Genomic DNA, 18,358 nt, shown 5'->3' with positions numbered 1-18,358 from the left:
ATGTCGTCAAAAGTAATTACATTTTCGTGAACAACATTTTGCGTGTCTAAGGTAGTGCTTGTATTATTGGAAGATGCGTCCTGTACATTATCTAGTCAGATTCTATCTGACGTTATTATTATTAGGAGGGTTCTGTGGCATTTCTACAATTTGAACTGTCCTATTACTTCTTCCAGACGTGTTACGCTCTGGATGGTACCTACTGTCGGGTTCATTCATGAGAATATGTTCTTGCGTATGATTTTGTTGTTGGTGAGACCGACTGTTATTATATGTACGCTGGTAATTGTGCTCATCGTTTTTACGTCTGTCGTAATAGTCATTCCTATACGGTGCATTGCGATGGGAATTGAAATACTGTCTTCCTTGTACGTAGTTGTTTCCTTGCTGCCGTCCATTACTATTTGTTGGACCAGGGACTATACGTCCACGCGGCGAAACATGAAAGCCTGGTTGACCTTGTGCATTCCATTGTTGGTTAGGTATGCTAACCGGCTGGTTTTGATGTTGTTGTTGTGAAATACCTCTATTGTTACTAAAGTGCGGTTCCTGTTGCTGAAAATTTTGACGGTATTGATAATTAGAATTTTGCCTGTTATTAAAGTTTTGGTAGTTGTTGTTCCTAAAGCGTCTGTTATCTTTCCGATTGAAATTACGTCCCTGATCATAATTGCTGTACGTTTGTTGACCTTGGTTATTATACGAAAAGTTTTTGTTTACAAAAGAATAATCAGATTGTTGTACTTCCAAGAGCTGTAACAAATCTCTGAATGCTGAAATGTTTTCTTTTTGCTGGCCCGTTAGAAGTGACACTCGTAATGACCGTGGTAATTTAGAGATGCATAGTTGTATAAGTGCGGATTCACTGTACGGTTCACTTAGGTACTGGTTTTGTTGTACCATGTGCTCAAAAAATTGCGTTACACTGGGAAAATTTGAGTTTTCATAGTTTGGCAAACTAATTAGTTGGTCTTTAATTCCGCGCTGTGTCGTCTTCGACCAGTACGCTGACAGAAAAGCATTCTGAAATTCCTCTACTGAATAGCATTGCCTCGCGATCGGTCTCATACGAGTTGCCGGTTCGCCTTCCAAAAAACTGCAAATAAATTCAAGTTTGTGTGTTACAGGCCAAGTCGGTGGAAGAGCAAAGCTAAATTGTTGAATCCAATCCAGTGGGTGAATCTGCGTTCTATCGTTTTTAAAAACTTTAAACTTTCTCACTGACAGAAAATGTTTGTAATCGAAACTATCATCTCTGTGTGATGGAACAGGTTCAGGATCGTAAGAGAATCTATTGAACTGTGATTGTTCGCAATCTAAGTCCCGTACTCTCTGTAGATTACCCAAATTATACGCGCTGCGTGTATCTGACAAATGTTCATAAACTGGTGTCTGTTGTATGTTATTAACTGAAGTGTTTTTCATTTCTGTTACTTCTTGTTGTAAACTTGACAACTTCCTACGTAACGTGTTGTTAGATGAATCGATCTCATTAATTGTCTGTTGTAAGTTTTGAAATTCAGGTGTTTGGTTAAATGAAATCGGTGCAGTATCGTCTGATTTATTATCATTAGCACTTTCGATAGCATCAATACGACTGGCCAATTCATCATATTTTTCAGTCAGTATTTTTGCCTGATCGTCAGTTTTAGTGTCAGTAGCATTAATCTGTTTTTGCAATTTACGCGTAGTTTCATTCAGTTTTTTAACGTCAGATTTGACGACATCGGAATCCTGTGCTAGTTCTAATTGTTCTAGTCTGTCGGTCACTGTTTGAAAATCGGTTGTGTATGTGTCTGTATTCGACTTAAGATTGGAAATTTCGTCACGTAATTCTGTGTTCGACTGTTTGATGGAATTAATTTCGTCGGACACTGTAGCAATATTATTGTCTACATACGTTTTTGCCTTCGCAAACATTTTACGTTTGTCTTCTTGTCTCTGAGCCGTGATTATTTCCATGACTTGTCGTTTTACTTTGTTTTGATCCTGAATAAATTTGCGGAAACGCGTATCACTGTTTTGTATGTGAAGATTAAAGCGTTCGTCAATCTGAGTGTTCTGTTGGTCGAATTTCGCGTCGATCTTTTGATCCATTGTGCGCGAAAGTTCTACCGTCATTGCTTTAAACTCGTCCCGTAATTGTGTAGCTTTTTCAGAGCATTGTTTAGCGACTCCGCTAATTTCGTCTCTGAGTGTTTCTGTTGCGGCTGTTTGCATTTCCCTTAATTCTTGCGCAACAGACTTAATTTCTTCGCTATTTTTTCGTGAACAAGCCTCAATTTCCGTGCGCAACTGTTCCTTAGTGTCATGACACTGCGCGGCAACGGCTCTAATTTGTTCACTAAGCTGTCTGGAATTGTCGTCTAATTTTTCATTTAACTGTTTGTTCTGCTCACTAAGTTGTCTAAAATTTTCATCAATTTTATTAAATTTTTTGTCCTGTTCACTAAATTGTTGTTTGAGATTTTCGTTATCTTGTTTGTTGTCTTCCCTAAGTTGTCTGAAATCTTCACTCTGTTGTTTGACCTGTTCGCTAAGTTGTTTGAGATTTTCGTCATTTTTATCAAATTTTTCATTAAACTTTGAAATTTTGCCGCAAAAATGCCATAATTGGATCCGATTCAAAATTAGCATTTCTATTCTCTATGCTGTTCAATAGTGGATCTGGAACTTTCTCGCTTACTGTAACCATTTGGTTATTCTGAGATTTAGAAAAAAGTTTGTCAGTCGAATGTACACTGTCAGACATTATTTCGGAATTTAATAAATCCGTCCTACTTTCAGTACACTGTTCATTTTCACTAGACAAATTTGTCTGTACGTTACTTGAATTTTCCAAATCGGGTGTGTTAAGCTCGGCAGCGCTCATTACAATAGAGCGTTCTGCGTCATCAATTGTCGTCCAATTAACAGACGAGACAATTGAGTTAGTTTGTTCATTATCAGGGTAAAAGTCATCACTAGTGGTTGGAATGCACTGATTGTTAGTGAACGCAGGATTGTCATCATTACACTGCGTGTCACATGTCCTATCGGTAAAGTTGTTTGAGTCGGTAATTTCATTCATAATACCTCGCGATACACTATTCACAGTCTTTCGCGGCATTTTTACAGTAGTCACAAATATTCACAAAACAATAAGCACAATGCAAAAACAACACACAAATACAACAGAGCAACGAATTGCCGTTGACCTGTAGAAAGAAAGTCACAAAATTAGTAAAAGCGTTGCGCCAAATCCTAATTATATCTAAGCAAACAAGAGCAGATATCTGACTGTTTTTCAAAAGATTCTCAACGACATACGATCCTGGACTGGGTGTCGCCAAGTGTAACCTCCCCACCGTAATTTTAAAGGGAAAATGAAATATGACAATATTTAATTGAAATGGGAGCCGAGTGTAACCTCCCCACCGAAATTTAAAAGGAAATAAATGACAATACTTAATACAAATGGGAGCCGAGTGTAACCTCCCCACAACAATTTGAAAGAAAGAAATATGACAATATTTAATTATGAATGCTAATGGATACTGCTCTAAGCGTAACCTGCCCACAGTGAAATGTACTGACAATGGCAACAAAATGTGAAATTCGCAATCTGACTCAAATATAAGTTTTTCATAAAAAAATTAAAGTCCATTCAGTGATAAGAAAATTCAATTAAACCGAAATATCGGTCTTTGGCCCTGTGTAAAACAATCAGAGTTAAAGTCTTACCTCAGAATAAATGGATGTCACATTTCTGCTCTTATCTTTCTGCACAGCTTGGAGGAACTGCATTGCAAATGATAATATTCCTTTTTTCTGTGATTTTACTTAAAATTTTCTTTAAAAGAAGTGGAGTGAAATGGGAAGTGCAACGAAATCTTTAGTTCAATAAAAATTAATTTTTTTGAAAAAAAATGCTTTTGAAATAAAAATTATTATTGGGGCACTTGTTAGAGAATAATTACAATAAATAAATTTTTACATTATCTAATGATTATATTAATTAACAGTATACCTTATACAGCATCTTGACCAGTGTTGCCGACCGCCTACATCACCCGCACTGGACTGCTATCACTGACCGACCGCTCTACATGACGACTATTAGCGTACTGCACGCGACGACTACTGACAGAGTACTGCTCTCAACTAGCCAGAGCTACAGACTCGCAACGACTACTGACAGACTGAGAACCGCTCGCAACACTCGCGCGGTCAAGCGCATACTCTCTGGTCACAGATGCTACAATGCCTCGCCATCGCTGCTATGTTACATACGTGTTTCAACAGTTAGTGTCCGTTGTTCTCATAGCGTAGAACAGGGCTTCCCAACATGTGGTCCGCGGACCCCTTACGGGTCCGACGGCTCTTTCTAGGCGGTCCGCGGCCACCTTTCACCAAATCGTGTAAAATAATGAGTAAAATTATTGAATAAATATGTGAAAATCAAATTCATCACTATTTTTTTTTCGTGTGAAAAACATGTGTACTTTTACTTCAGGTCGTGAGAACGCATACACAGTTTAGTGCCGGAGAATGCGGCTTCTCTGATTGACTGTTTCGCAACAATTGGGGGGTCGTTTGTGCCCCGGCTCACGGCGCTAGATGCTCTGAAACCTTTTACGCATGCGCGGAGCGAGCTTTGTCGACCAATCACCGCGTTCAATGGCACGTATGCGGCCCGAGGCATCGTTAAATGTTAAATTTGCTTTTTCAGCGCACTACCTATTTCATAAGTCGATTTTTGACCGGTTCATTACTTCTAACATGGATCCGTGGCTGAAGTCGGGATCATTGAAGAAGGGTGCGGTTTCTCCATCGCCTTCACAACAAGGGAAGTCTCCAGTTAAAATGAATGAGGAGGGAGGACGACCAAAGGAAGAACAATCACAAGAAGCTCCAGAGACTATTGATACTTCGGGGAGGGTGGGAGGGGGGTCACTGGGAACATGGCACTAGCATTAAGAAGCTTTCAGTTCCCATGGGTTTCGCTCTGAAATTTAAAGTTGCTGTGCTCTTAACTGACTAGGGGTCCACCATGGATTTTCGACTGTAGAAGGGGTCCACCAGCTGAAAAGGTTGGGAAGCCCTGGCGTAGAAGATAGCGCACGAGATCGCTCACTCTTTGGCTCGGGTTCGATCCTTACAACTATCGCAATCCAATTTTTGTGTCGCACTTGTTTTCGGTTTTAGGAAGCCAAGTGAAGAACACGTTTAATGACACCGTGTCTGGTGGACCGTTTGAATTTGCGCGCGCAAGGGCCTGATTGGCTAACTTCAATGCAAATTAACTCGGAAACTCAGCAACGTATCTAATTATTTTCTTAATAATTATTTCTGAGCACAACTTATCCTGCAATACCTTTACAAGCTTTTCAGACTGTTTCTGCCCAAGTGTATGTTTATAGTGTCCCATGGTAAATTTGTTTCAGTTCATTTGTCTTTGTGGCATTCTCCTTTTCGACACTGATATTTTCGTACGGATGTTGAACATACGAAACTTCTGCAGGTTTGAGAAAAACTTAGAGCAACTGGATTGTTCGGCAAGTACTTGCAGCAAGATGCGAGAAACTGTTTCCATCACCTTGAGGAAACTACTTCTGCCAAGTTCACGAAACTTGCGCAAGTCGATTTGCTGGGGGAGAGGTGTTTCCACGTGAAATAACTTGCAGGCGTTACTTGTGGAAGTTTACTTGCTTGTGGACACATGCCCTTGCAGAGCTCTATTCTCCCTGTGCATCTCACCTGCAGTTGTCAGCTGTTTAGTCTGACGCTGAAGCGTTGCTCGCTTGACTAGGTCGGGAGAGCATTGCCCGCGAAAGCCAAAGAACTGGGTTCGAATCCCGTTACGGCGCACAGGTCTAATCCGTCAGGCGAGCCAACATCTGCAAACACTTCATTAGAGAAATGAAGGTATAGCCCCGACTGTTATCCTTTCTCTTGGTCCCCTTCCAAGTTTACCGTAAACGACACACATAAATTAGCTCTCTATATAAAGGTTCGAGATCCAAATTATACATACAGTAGAAGATTCTGAACTGAGGACCTGTTCGTATAGTGTACGTGAAGCGCAGCGCGCTAACTTCCCAGTGCGCCAGATCCGTATCGAATCCGCGCGGCGGGTTAACAACCGAGATGGCATGGAAAAACCGACCGGTTAAAACCGATACCGGCATTTTAGTGCTTAATAACCGCTATTTTTCGGTGTTTATTAGGCTTCGTTTATAACAAGTTTTTTTTTTAATTTCTTACTAATAACTCTGTAAAAAAGCGAAATAGCAATTAGTCAGAGCAGCAGTGTCAATGTTTTTCGTTTTTAAATGAAACTTTTTTTTAAAAAAAACGAGTAATTTTTATTGGTAAAATCTGCATTGCTTTGAAATATTGCGCTTTTATAGAAAATGGGAATAGCGATCAGTGCTATCTTAATAGCAATACTGATTGAAATGAGCAATAAACACATGGTGTAAGAATTGGTATAGCACTGCTGAGATGATGATGTGACTGGTACCATGGGGCGTCGCCTATTAGACGGTACGCAAGCCGTGTACAAGACCTACCCCCACCTTTACTATGCGGTAGTTTCTCACTGTCGTCGCCCAACAGCCCTAGTCTGGAAATATTTTTCATGAATTGACGTAGCAGTGAGGTGCAGTGCTTCATTTGCTTAAAAAGATGAAACATTTGTCTGCCATTTCTATTAAACAATAGAAGAGGAAGGAAATTGTGATAACAGTAGTAAATTAAAAAACTCAACAACAATTCATTCGTAGTTCAAATGGTTCAAATGGCTCTGAGCACTATGGGGCTTAACATCTGTGGTCATCAGTCCCCTAGAACTTAGAACTACTTAAACCTAACTAACCTAAGGACATCACACACATCCATGCCCGAGGCAGGATTCGAACCTGCGACCGTAGCAGTCGCGCGGTTCCGGACTGAGCGCCTAGAACCGCTAGACCACCGCGGCCGGCCTCATTCGTAGTATAGGCCTACAAAAGAAATAGAAAGTAGCTGATCTGCTGCCTATGTCTAAATAATACTCCGTTTATGGTCTTGTAGCCATTGAAAACAGGCAAATTAATACGAAAAACAGAGTTCATCCACAGTTTTCGCCCTTTAGAAATGGTTCAAATGGCTCTGAGCACTATGCTACTTAACTTCTGAGGTCATCAGTCGCCTAGAACTTAGAACTAATTAAACCTAACTAACCTAAGGACATCACACACATCCATGCCCGAGGCAGGATTCGAACCTGCGACCGTAGCGGCCACGCGGTTCCAGACTGAAGCGCCTAGAACCGCACGGCCACACCGGCCGGCTCACCCTTTAGAACTGATCACCGATTACAACATGATTTTTCAGCAGAGTTACAGAAATTTGAATCAATAGGAGAATACTGGTGATTTTTTGTAGTCTTCTACTTATCGCTTTCCGAGAAGAACAGCGAACCATGTGGACGTACCTAACAAGGGGCGGGCCGACCGCGGGGTCGGGGATTTGTCCGCAATTTTGTGTGGTGAAAGAGGACCCCTAACACCTCACTTGGTTAAAATATTAGGATGCACTATCCGGAAAATCCCGGGAAAAGTCGATCCAAAGTTTCTTAGGTGCCTTATGAGTATAAAATGTTAGTACACTGCCGAGTCGCCGTCTGGCCTAGGTGTTTAGGGCTTGGCGTCTTACGCCAGAGGTCTCGTGTTCGATTCCTCCTCTGGCATTTTTGTCTTTCTGTTTCATTTTCTTTGGTTATTCCACCAATTATTTAGAAAGTTACAAAAACCTACATTATCTTTAACAAATTGATTGAATAAAAATTATTTTCTTTTTGTCCAACAACACAATTCATGGCGGTGGGTTTTCCATTTTGCATTGTAAAGTATATGAGGAGAAACATTGCCTTTTTAATCAGAATAACAAATTCGATTGGAAAACATTCAATTTTTATACATATAATAATTATAAACAAGAACCGCAGTGGTAATTATCGTTAAAACAAACAAAAGTAATAATTTTTGCGACATCTTGTGCAACACATTTAAAGCGGATTTTTTACAATCACAGGGCGTTTGCAATAAATCTGTACAAAAATATGCCCCATTAACATTTACGAAAATGTTTCGAGTTTGACAATTTTGAGGCAAACCAGGCATATTGAATCATGTCTCGGAATATTGGTGACGATAATTGCTGGTGAATTATAGAATGAATTTTTATACAATCTTCCCGGGAATTAATTTCACGATTCTCCTGTAACAATGCGCTGCAATTTTGCAAGCAATAGAAGAAAAAAAAGTGCCAGAAGAGCAATTGAACCCGAGACCTTTGGCGTAAGGGTCCGAGCGCTAACCATGTAGGCCAGACGCCGACTCAGCAGTGGACTAACATTTTATACTCATAAGGCACCTAAGAAACTTTGGATCGATTTTTCTCGGGATTTTCCGAGTAGTGCGTCCTAATATTTTAACCACGTGAGGTGTTAGGCGTCCTCTTTCACCAGACAAAATTGCGGACAAATCCCCGACCCCACGGTCGTGCCGTCTCCTTGTAAGTTTCCTTTCGTTTGCTTCTTTATTCAATAGTTTGATTCTATGTAACTTCGATCTAAGGGAGCCAAAATTTATAAATCTTTGTTCGATCTCTACATTTATCACAGGAAATAACAGGAATAAAGAACTGAAAATTGGTTATTTCAGATATCGTTTCTGAGCAGTTTTTAACAGCCAGTTTAAACTGGCGTGGAAAAAACCGATCTAACCGTTTATTTTGGCGATACCCGCCATCTCTAGCCTAAGTGTGGTTTTTAGTGCATTTTTCAAGCTCATTTAGGCAAATTTTGGGCTGGTCCCCAATTTCCGCGTCAGACATACCATACACTAACAGAATACGACACACATACAACAAAGCTAACACAATTCAATGGCAGGGGGCACATACGGCCACACGCAGAACAAAGCTACCACTATTCACACGCTGGGGGTGCACACGCATAGTACTCATTACGCAATAATATTGTACACCCGAGGACAGTATCTACGGTTTGCGCAATATATTGCAGAATACTGAAGTGTTAAAAATATTGGCGCTCTCTCAGTGTACAGTGTGAAGACTAATAAAACCGACAACATAATGGGGCTTATTCCTGACTGGGAGTGGAGGAAAAAATGTCCTATGAACACGTGTCGGGAAATTGTCGGTGTGTGTGATACGAAAGCAAATCGTACCGGAACACAGTACACAGCTGCATCGCATCCACGTCACAACAGATGTTCAAAGTGACCTCAGAGGGTTAGCGAGTGATAGGGATAGCAGCAGTTGTCATGCAGGATACACATAATCGTACTTTGGCTTACACCTTGATTGCGGGTCACTTGCCTGGAGATTTTACTGGGGTTCGTCTCAACATTCTGTAGAACCTGCTCCTCCAAATCTGGTGTACGCACAGTCTGCCGTCTCCCTGCACCCGTGATCACCCACACACCCAAAAAGGGCCTGAAATTGTGTGTGATGTGGTTGGTGCCTGTAGGGTACTTATTTTGATATAGCCTGCTGCCTCTCGACCGTTTCCATCTGTTTGGCCGTACAAAAACACCACCTCGACTTGTTCCCGACATGAATACCAGTCCATTCTGTTGCTTACAGTACGCTGCGTCAATCACGCAGCTTGCAACACACAAAGAACACACGGCATATGGTCAGAGGAACTGTCATTAGCTAGAGCCGTCTACCGTGACGACGATGCATTTCCGGACGCCATAGGACCTTTTTTTCTCAATTTTCAGTCGGGAATCTGTTCCAGCAATTTTGTCGGCTTTATTAATGTTCACCCTGTATTGTAGCGTGTAATGGTGGTATTGCGCAATACACGGTAGTTCCGGAGCGAGAGAAATTCAATTCGCTCGGAACGAATTTTTGAGAAAAGAATGGAAAAAAACTAAATGACAATAGATCAGGAAGTGGGCTGGAAGACGTATATGAAAGCACCGTGCAGTACTTTGAGAAACGAAATTCCTGATTGATCATGAGACGCCAGATACATCGTTGTCCTCAACTACAGAGGAAACTGAAGGTCATGGTGTCACGACAGTAAACAGAAATAAACATTTCACTCGTTGTAGTACTCAGAACTGAGGAATCAGGCGATGTTAGCTATTCAGTGAGCGCAAGTTATTATTTTCGTCGGAACAGTTGTCACAGAACAGACATAAGATCAACTAAAAATTCAATCAGTAAATAACTGTTTTACTTTCTTTGTAAGAATTATTACGTAGAGAAATACGTAGAAAACAGCATATGTACACGATAAATTACACAGTTCCATTGTTTAATTTGTAAGTAGTTGCTGTGATTTGTGAATCTACGCTGTCGTGAATGAGCTCATGAGTTATTGAAATGTTAACTGTAAGCTTTTAGGACATCTTTCGCCTTTCTGCATAATTTCTGCCTTGTTCTGCAAAGCAGCACAGGCGAGTTCCAGATCGCCGAACGCCGACATGTTCGCTATAAAGGCAGAGTTCTAACTGACGCTTCCCGGTCATAAATATTGCGCAACATTATTATGCCGTTCCTGGCCTCATACTTCCCTGCAGTATATTGACAAAGAATTATTGTATCAATAATACTGGATGTGTGAGGACCACTTTAAGCTACTGACGATTGCGGTGACAAGGAAGGACATCCTGCGGGGCGCCAAAGTTACGTAAAGTAAAATTGCCAACTCATGAGTACAGCGGAGACCGTACTAGACGGGGTAAACGCTGCCGAAAAGAAGGAGAAGGAGAAGAAGAAGAAAATGAGTGTCCTAAACTGAGTATTTTTAGATTAGTGAAAAACGATTGAAAATGAATATTTCAGAGCCTGAAACGAGCAATGTGTGTGCGGCACTCTATTGTGAACTGCTTATGTTTCATAACAGAAAACTGCGTGCCTCTCTGACCTTAAAGAATTGAAGTTGCGTAATCATCTGTGCTCTTACATTTAAGCGGGGGGGGGGGGGGGGGGGGAGGGCGGGCGCAGTCAACGCTGCCAAAAGCAAGCACGTTTCTGCCATTGTGCGCATGACGCCAAAATGGAACACGTCGCGCCCATATTTGTATGTTTGTGGTTGTGTGATTTCGTAAGTGATGTCGCTTTCGCTTTATTGATTTTGTGTAGTGGGTTATTTGCAGGTGAAAGTGTTTTGACTGTGTGCAAGGGTTGCGTTCTTTTTGGCTGTCAATTCTCACAATCGAAACAGTAAAGGGACGGAAGTAGTGCATCATGCTTGCCCTTGAGATGCAAGGGTGCATAGGATTTGGCTGTCGAAATGCGGTACAAAATAGGATGTGAATGTAGAAAATGCTAGAGTATGCTCTCATCATTTCAGAGAAACTGACTATGCTAGAGACTTGGCCTCAGAAGTGCTAAATTTGCAGCGGAAACGACTGCCTAATAGCGATTCATTTCCGTCGTGTAATTTGTCTTGTAGTCTTAGCGCCAGTGCTAGCACAGCACGTATAACAGAAGAAAAGTGACCTTTTAACAAAATGTGATACCCATAGAAGAAGCTTACAGTAGAGACTTTGCAAAAGCTTTCACCAAGGAGCAAGAGCACTGATAAACGTACATTTACAGATGAAGTTGTTTCTAATGGTTCAGATAAAGCCAAGTTACAGAATTACGTAGTAGAATTAAAGAGGAGAAATGCTCGTTTGAAAAAGATGTGCATAAAATTTGCAAGCAATTATTAAAGATGTTTGAAGTCGACTGTCGTTAGCAAAACGACGTCTTCACAATGAAGAAAGTTATAAAAAAATTCACCTGCGTTTCGTGAAATTAATCGAACATTGACAAAATATTTGACCCAATCAAATCATAAGCTTTTTTACAAGTGCCTAACTGATTCTACGTGTTAAGGAGGACATTACTTTGCGAGTCGGTTTCTTAGCGCACCGTTGTGCAGAAAAGCTACAATTTTTTCGAGGAAAGTATTCGGATATCCTCCAACTGCAGTCTCGGCCTTGCGTTCTTGAATATACCAAAGTGTTTTGAAGGATGTTGTAGTCTGATTAGTTTATTCAAAAGCTTTTTACAAATAAGGCAATTGTACAATTTCTTGAGTGAAAACGACTGTGTCCACCTGTTAGTTGAAATCCCTTTAAAGTTGTGGCGAATGCAAAATGAAAATGAGCATTATATAGGTTTATTTTACTTCGTAAAACTTTTGTCAGAGCCAAGTTAGAAGGTTGCAAGCTCATTGCGAACTTTTACTTTTACAGAAAACTGAAAGAAACACAGCATTCTTTGCGCTTTTTTGCATGTTTTGATTTATTAGGTGCTTGAATTTTCTTTTTTTAAATCAGCAGTGCCTGTTTAAAAGCTGATTGAATTTTTCGATGTATAGGTAATATAACAATAGCAGAATGTCAATTTACATTTCATTACCGCAGTAGAAACTGAAACGTACAACAAATATGAGGTTCATTCAAATGAAACCTGATCAGTGCGTCTACATTTGCCTAACATGTAACGTGGCACCACGTAACTGCGGGTGTGGTGGCGCCATCTATTGGTAGAGAGACTGAAGCGTGCGCACCGTTTGATGTTGGTTCAAATGGCTCTGAGCACTATGGGACTTAACTTCTGAGATCATCAGTCCCCCTACAACTTAGAACTCCTTAAACCTAACCAACCTAAGGACATCACACACATCCATGCCCGAGGCAGGATTCGATCCTGCCACCGTAGCAGTATTTCTTGAAGGGACTTTGGGACTTCCAACGACTTGTTTAGTCCATGCCACGTCAAGTTTTTGCATTACGCCGGGCAAAAGGAGGTCTGACACGACATTATGAGGTATCGCATGACTTTTGTCACCTCAGTCTGTAACAGAGAGACGGCCGGTGTGGCCGTGCGGTTAAAGGCGCTTCAGTCTGGAACCGAGTGACCGCTCCGGTCGCAGGTTCGAATCCTGCCTCGGGCATGGATGTGTGTGATGTCCTTAGGTTAGTTGGGTTTAAGTAGTTCTAAGTTCTAGGGGATTGATGACCACAGATGTTAAGTCCCATAGTGCTCAGAGCCATTTGAACCATTTTTTTTCGTAACAGAGAATTGGTCGATTGCTGATAACTATTTCTCTGCAGACATAATTGCTGAAATGGTGAAGCGAACCTTATTAACAATGATAGTTGCTGTATTCTGCGTACATTTTTACAATAGTAATGCATATATATTTACACTTTTGGCGTTCAAAATGGAAGGGGATCATTGGACAACGGACTGTCAACTTGACGAACGATTCACGAAATTTAGCTGACAGTTTCTAAGGCCGCTAATATAAGGACACAAAATTCTCTACAGTACGTAGCACACAAAATTTGTCTCACGGTGCCAAGTAATTTAATAGTGTTCGAAAACTTTAAATATTCAAAATAACATACACAGTATGTTGGAAATGAACAATGAGGTTTTAATAGCATAAAAAAATTGTCCTCATATAACGTCACATGTCAGTCAAAATGGCCATCAAATCAGAAAAGTTTTTTCACGACGGACTTCAAGAAAAATAGTTGTTCTTGCTTAGCTGGCCGATTTGCATGAATGAGGTATACCTTTATACAGTACGTTATATCCCCTAAAATGAAATAAAATTAGGAAATTTTGACCTTTCGATTAGTCCGCAGCTCGTGGTCGTGCGTTTGAGCTCTCGCTTCCCACGCCCGGGTTCCCGGGTTCGATTCCCGGCGGGGTCAGGGATTTTCTCTGCCTCGTGATGACTGGGTGTTGTGTGATGTCCTTAGGTTTAATTAGTTCTAAGTTCTAGGGGACTGATGACCATAGATGTTAAGTCCCATAGTGCTCAGAGCCACCTTTAGATTACTTATTCAGCACAATATTGAACATTTTCTGTAAAGTGTCCAGTATTTCACGACCTTGAAGCCTAAAAGAACAGATTGTAACTCAGATGGCTTGAAACGTTTTAAAATATGACGCAGTGAGTAACGGTATGGACTTCGATTGGCGTGCAGAGGACTTCGAACGTAAGACGGAGGTACAGCTCGGTCCGTAACAGCTTCATTACCTGCGAAATTTCGTCCATAGGGCGGCGCTGAAAAGTTCTTAATCCGGTTATTTCAAGATAGACCATTGGTGTCAAGTGTGGTGCGCGGGACCAAAGCCGTAAAACTGCTTTGAAGCCGGTCTGCGTGAATTCCCAGAAGGAGGCACAAACGAGAACAAGCTGCGTTCAAATTACAAGATGCATTGCGGCAGAAACAACATTTTACATCAACACTCATATTCCTCACGCCACTGTACAGCGCATGATGGAGGGTACATCATATCTTATTATCAATTTCCTTTCCTATTCCATTCGCGTACTGAGCGAGGGAAACATGACTATCTCTCTGCACGTACCCTAATCTTTCTCGTTCTCTTCATCTCTTCTCGATGTATACGATGGTGGCAGCATAATCGTTGCAAATCCTTCTTCAAACACGGGATCTCTAAATTTGCTTAACACGGCTTCGCGAAAACAACGTTGCGTTCCTTCCCCCTTGAGTTCTGCGAATGTCTCTACTTCCTTAAGAGCTATACCGACATCCTACAACCAAATTCTGCTATCATGACTACTTGATAAGCACTCCAAATGCTGTTACTGTACTCCGGGGTGTTCGCACTTGTATGAGATTTTCTTTATAAATGCGCCGCACTTTCCCGTAATCCGATAAACATCAACAAATCTAAATCGTTCATTTGTCTTTCCCTAAATGTTTAAACGGTTTGACACCCTTCATGTGTTCGCCACTAGTCTTTGCATAGGATCCTCTCTTTCCTTATCATTGTTTTCTTTCATGTAATATATTCTTTAAGTCATGCTGCACAGCTTTGATAAAACACCTTTTGATGTAAAAAAACCACCTGCTGCTACTTTTTTTTATTATTCTGCAACAAGTGTCAACATTAAAACCGTCGTCTGACAAATTTATTAAAAAAGCTACTATATATTACATGTCCACAATTTCAAAACGTATTAACTTTGTCTTTAGTACTGTGAATCTACGTGGCGTTGAGTAGGTCACGACATCGTCAGTCTTAGAAGAAAAGTCCTCATGGGCTTGACAGTGTCGTGCCATACTTCAATGAAGCCTAAATTCGCGGTGCTAACTAGATATTAAATATGTTTTAAAATTACAGTTAACGTCTGTCAGACGATGACTGATGTCTCAACTAATTGCAAAATAACAAAAAATTTTAGCAGCCTGTGGTGGTTTTACATCGAAAAGATATTTTATTTATTCAAATTTAAACAGAAGAACTAATCATTACACCAAATGGCAATTTTATTCATAACTTTTCTGTAGTTATTTAAGATTGCCCAACGATGATAACGTCAAACAATATCAGTAGCCAACATTACAACGGTGTTGCTGGTCCTATGCGATAAATCATTTATGTGTATGAAGACGTACCGACGTTTGGTTGAAGCAACGGCCTCACACGGAAAAGCTGGTTTCGCAGCGACTACCACAGGTATAAATTAAAAGACTCCGAGGTTCTAGCTATGGAATCACCGTCCAACTCATGACGATTCATGCACGGAGCATGTCGTGACAAATGGTTATTTGTGTATTTACTGGATTCAATCCCGAATCTGTCACTTTCAGAAAGCAGTCGTCCTAAGTAATAATTCCACGCACCCGAGGCTCCAGGACCGATTACAGCTGTCAGTGCCACAGATGTTCCTTTGTCTCCGGGGCAACGGCCCTCCATAAAATTCTCTTATCCGCCCTTCACACCCCCTCCTTCTGCACTGGCGCTGTTCCTACATATCGCTTGGAAATTTATCTGGTTGTAGGGTCCAGAAGTAATGAAGTATGAGAGATATCTCAATGATAATGGAAGTTTGATAGGGTTTTGCTCAGATGACATAGCGGATTAGGGTGACAGCTGGAGATAAGCAGGAGATCCGAGTTCGAACACCTGTCTGCCATAAATTGTCATTCGTCAGGACATATTCAGTACACATTATTTTAATTTAATTTCAGTGAACTTAATTAGTATGTAAGCGTTCACGCAATGGGTCCGAAACTGCCGCGCTTTATCGTTGACAACTACGCCCCTATATGAACTTAAAGAGAAAGATTGTACGTAAGTCGAGCTACCTCAGTGGTTACGTTAAGATGATGATGATGTGTACGTTTGATAATAATGTTTCCTATTTCTCGTAGCTTTAGGTCGTGTCCTACAAATGCACTCTGTCTTGAAAAAATGTGAATTAAACGGTATAGCTGTTACATGTTTTACTAAACCGCATAAAGTAAGTATCTTTATATCTTCTCTAAACACACTAAAATTTGTAATGTAGTTATTTTTAGAGCTTATATACATTCTCAAAATGTAATATCAAGCACTATTCACATATCAGGAACTTCCTATGAATACCTGGCTGTGTCATTACTTAGAGTGCAAGGAAGAAAGCCAGCCTTCCATACTAGTCTAGCTGTGAGAAAAAACCCTTTCAATTCCACCCTCCCCTCGTCTCCCTCCCTCCCACCTGTGAAAGCTGACACGCTAGCCCCATCGGTCTTGCTGCCATTTCCGTTGGGGTCAGTATATAGCAACGATGCGGCGTTCATACTCAGAGGCGAATGTTGTTAAGGTTGGTGAACACTTGAATCTACATTACATGCATACTCTAAAAATCAGACTTAAGTGCCCGGCAGAGGGTTCATCGAACCACCTTCACAATAATTCTCTATTATTCGTATATCGAACAGTGCGCAGACAAAAACGAACACCTGTATCTTTCCGGGCGAGCTCTGATTTTCCTTCTTTTATTACGATGATCGTTTGTCCCTATGTAGATCGGCGTCAACAAAATACTTTCGCATTCGGAGGAGAAAGTTGGAGATTGAAATTTCGTGAGAAGATTCCGCCATAACGAAAAACGCCTTTTTTTCAAATGATGCCCACCCCATATCCTGTACCCTGTCAGTAACACATCGTTATGAGACAACCAAAAAAATAAAAATACTAAAATTAAAAGATGGAATAAATGCGTTCAAGAGCATCTGGTAACATGTTCTCTCAATAAACCTTTCTAAAAGAAAAACTTCTGGTAAGAACCTAAAATTATACAACAGAGATATGTGGCTAGTAGACTGCTGAGTAATCTGATGGGTTAATAGACTTAATTACACTAAAATCTACCAATAATTTGGAGACGAATTTAAATGACACACAAGACCTTACAACTTTTTCCAACATTTAGACTATTTGACCAAAAGTATCCGGACACCTATTAGTAGCCATTAATACGGGGTGTTTTCACCTTTGGCCTTTTTGACGACTTGAATCCTACTGGGGACACTTTCAATGACGTGTCTGAATATCTGCGGAACAGCGGCAGCCCATTCTTCCTGAACAGCCGAAACTGGAAGTGGTAGTGATGTCGGACGCTGGAGTATGGAGCAAAGTCGACGTTCTAACGCATACCAAAGGTGTTCCATTGGGTTCAGGTCGGGACTCTGATCAGGCCAGTCCATTACAAGAATGTTAATGTCCACAAACCTTTGACTTACAAATACCACGTTATGGCCGCGCGGGGTAGCCGCGCGGTCTCGGAGGTTCGAGTCCTCCCTCGGGCATGGGTGTGTGTGTTGTCCTTAGCGTAAGTTAGTTTAAGTTAGATTAAGTAAGTCTAGCGACCGGCAACGACCTTACCGCAGTGGATACACCGGTTCCCGTCAGGTCACCGAAGTTAAGCGCTGTCGGGCGTGGCCGGCACTTGGATGGGTGACCATCCGGGCCGCCATGCTTGTTGCCATTTTTCGGGGTGCACTCAGCCTAGTGATGCCAATTGAGGAGCTATTCGACCGAATAGCAGCGGCTGCGGTCAAAGAAAACCATCGTAACGACTGGGAGAGCGGTGTACTGATCCCACGCCCCTCCTATTCGCATCCTTAACTGAGTCCCGATGGGCGACTTGTGGCCTGAAGACGGAGTGCTAAGTCTAGGGACCGATGACCTCAGCAATTTGGTCCCATAGGAAGGTACCACCACCACCGTTTTATGACAAGGTGCAACATCGTGGTGATACTAATAATCATCGACTCCGAGCTGTTCCTCTGCCGTATGCAGTGCAAAATGCTGTAAGATATAGTCGTATCCTTTCTGGTGGTAGCACTTTGGTACTAATGAGTGATTTCTTCCGCTGATCCAACGTTATTTTTTACAATCAACCTCGACGGTTCCAGACCGTCAGTATATTAAGCCTGCTTGCTCTTGGTTCAGCAGTAGTTGTTCCTTCGCGTTTCCACTTCTAACTCACATCGCCAACAGCCGACTTGGACAGCTTTGAAAGGGTTAAAATGTCCCTGACGGA

At 41.4% G+C, this 18,358-nt stretch overlaps 1 protein-coding gene and 1 pseudogene across 1 annotated transcript in view; one reads left to right on the top strand and one right to left on the bottom strand.

Moving 5' to 3' along the window:
- The window catches only part of LOC124776542 (lysophospholipid acyltransferase 6), a 139,366-nt gene that overhangs the window by 64,833 nt on the left and 56,175 nt on the right, over window positions 1-18,358 (bottom strand). The gene's annotated exons all lie outside the window — the stretch shown is intronic.
- On the top strand, window positions 17,684-17,800 carry LOC124778288 (annotated as a pseudogene).

Source organism: Schistocerca piceifrons, chromosome 2 (genome assembly GCF_021461385.2).
Source record: "Schistocerca piceifrons isolate TAMUIC-IGC-003096 chromosome 2, iqSchPice1.1, whole genome shotgun sequence".
Classification (NCBI taxonomy): Eukaryota; Metazoa; Arthropoda; class Insecta; order Orthoptera; family Acrididae; genus Schistocerca; species Schistocerca piceifrons.
This window is presented reverse-complemented; position numbering and strand designations above follow the sequence as displayed.